Genomic DNA, 2,329 nt, shown 5'->3' on the forward strand with positions numbered 1-2,329 from the left:
TAGTCTTACGTAATTTTTATAAATGGTCTTCTCTCAGTTGTTTTTGATTTTAAATATTTAATATAAACTTTTTGTTTAATTTTAGATGATTTTAGAATACCCTTAGTAATTCATGGCCATTTAATTTTTTATGTTTGTAATTTATTTCTACTTTGAGAAAGTTGATGTCATAAATTTCATAAAAAATTTCAAAAAAGATTTGTATAATAAATTAATGTCTTCAGAAAAGTTAATAATGTCCCAATTAACTAAAGAAAGTTGATATTTAAAAGATTCTAGGTTTTATGTAAAATTCTTTTTTAAATGATTTTTTTTCATTATTTAAAATTTTCGCATAAATATCTATTGAAACGAAAATAGGTAAATCATCAAATATGTCACTTTTAATAATGCCTTTTATAAGCGAATTATTAAAAATATCGTTGGTCATAATGTTATCAATTAAGTAAGTTGTTGTTTTAATAATTCTATTTGGTTTGATTATTAGAGGAACTACTCCATTTTCAAATAGGTCATTAAAAAACCCATTAATGTCTTTTTTGACGTCATACTCAAAGCAATTTAAATTCAGATTACCTAGTATGTAAAGTAATTGCTTTTTGTAAATAATTAAACCACCGCCGCGTTTATTTGCTTTTCGTCCTAATGTTATCAAATTATAGCCCGGTTATTTAAAATTATTATCAAAATTTGAGTCATCAGAACTACACCAAGTTTTAGTTAAGCATATAGCACTGACAATAGTTAGATTCTCCTCAAAACTATTGCAAAGATTGATATTTATAGATTATTTATATTGCAAAGATATTTATAGGAATTGCATTAAGTTTATCACGCTTAAGAAATTCTTTTCTTGAGCGTTATAAGTTTCAAATTTATAAAAATAGCTTTGATTCGGATCGGAATCTTTCTAAAGTATAAAATCATTGAATTGAAAAATATCAAAATTCTAAGAGCGATTTGAATTCATTTTAGTATTTAAAAACAATAAAAATTTAAAAAAATAATAATAAAGATAAAATCATTAACTCTAAGATAAAAGAATTTCTTAAAAGTTACGCGTTACAAGTTCATTATATACAACTTTATCATATTTTGGCTCTCAAATCATTTGCTTCTTTTAATAACTGTTTTCGCAATTCTAAAGTTCTTTCGCTGTAGTCTTCGTTTACGTAAAATCGATCGTTCCGCAATTTTGAGCATAGTTATCCAACTTTGATCGTTGTAGTTTAAAAATTTAATTATTATGGTTCTTTTGTACTTTTTTCCATCGCAATTTTTTTTTACCCGTTCTGTGCGCCCATTCACTTTTAACATTACCTGTAAATTTAAGGTTTGCCTTTTATTAATTTTGAATCTTTTCCTCGCTCAATTCCCACGTTTCATTTTCATCATCTTCAATTTCCGTAAACCTTACGTTTTTTCTTCTGCTCCTGTCTTTCAACGCAGCTACTATGTCTTTGACAACAACGTTTGTTATGCCATTTTGGTGTGATGATAAGTTTGGCTTTTTTTCATTTCAGAATGTTCTTAAACAATTGATTCATATTTCTCGCTAAGAAACTCTGCGGACTTTCTTAGTTCAGTAGTTTCTTTTTTCAGTTATGTATTTTCTTCTTGAAGATTTAATAGCTTAATTTACAATTCATCAAACTTCTCGTTACATATTTTTAATAAAGTATTCTCATGAATATCTAAAAGGTTTTATTAAAGAAAGTTTTCTGTGGTTTTTGATAACAAAAAAAATAAAAAAGTATATTGTGATGATAACACTCGGTTTCAATAAAGTAATGCAGTAAGGAATAAAAGTATTGAATATAATCAAATAATGGCTTTTCTTCAACTTGAACAAAGATAAATTCAAACAAACTTTATCTTTATTCAAGTTGAAGAAAAGCACTTCAACAGTATTTTCAAAAGAGCTTTTTAATCCACCTATTTTAAATGATTTTGGACATTGACTAAAGTTTAAAAAATAAAACATTATACTAATGGAAATTTCATATTCGAGCAAATCGTAATTTTAAAATTCTTGTCAATGTTAACAAGACATTTTTGATTTCAAAGAACACTTAAAAGTTATATCACTAGGGTGCGTATTCACGAAACTTTTTTTTTTGCATAAGTTTGGCGTAATTCTGGCCTAAGTTCAAAACTGTAAAAGTCGTATTCACCAAACTTGCGCGGTTGCGCTTCAAAAAAACTTTCTTAAGTTTTTTTGAATATATATATATATATATATATATATATATATATATATATATATATATATATATATATATATATATATATATATATATATATATATATATATATAATACATAGATAT

This window comes from Hydra vulgaris, chromosome 14, assembly GCF_038396675.1.
Source record: "Hydra vulgaris chromosome 14, alternate assembly HydraT2T_AEP".
Taxonomy (NCBI): Eukaryota; Metazoa; Cnidaria; class Hydrozoa; order Anthoathecata; family Hydridae; genus Hydra; species Hydra vulgaris.